Below are 364 nucleotides of genomic sequence, written 5' to 3' on the forward strand. Positions count from 1 at the left end.
TATTTAAGCACACCTATATGTCTTAGTGAATACATGTATATGTACACGTGTGTTTGGTGGTTTGTTTATTTGTAAGTTTATTTCGTGCAATTTATGTGTGTATCTTAGTCATTGTTAGTTCTTTACTTGGTGCTTTACTTAAAAGGCAGGTGAGAGAGGAGCGAGAGAGCGCGCGCGTGTGTGTTCTTGAGCGCGAAGGGGTCGTGGCGAGATGGCGAGGGCCGAACACAAGGTCACGGCGCAGCTTGTAATCCTTGCAAGCGCCAGTTTCAAGGTCTTGTCTGTCCGTACCTTCTCAAACACGCGCGCGCACGAATACACGCACGCACACGCGCTCTGTGTTAACCTTTTGAGACGGTGGAGG

The sequence above is a fragment of the Penaeus monodon genome, chromosome 32, assembly GCF_015228065.2.
Source record: "Penaeus monodon isolate SGIC_2016 chromosome 32, NSTDA_Pmon_1, whole genome shotgun sequence".
In the NCBI taxonomy this organism is placed as follows: Eukaryota; Metazoa; Arthropoda; class Malacostraca; order Decapoda; family Penaeidae; genus Penaeus; species Penaeus monodon.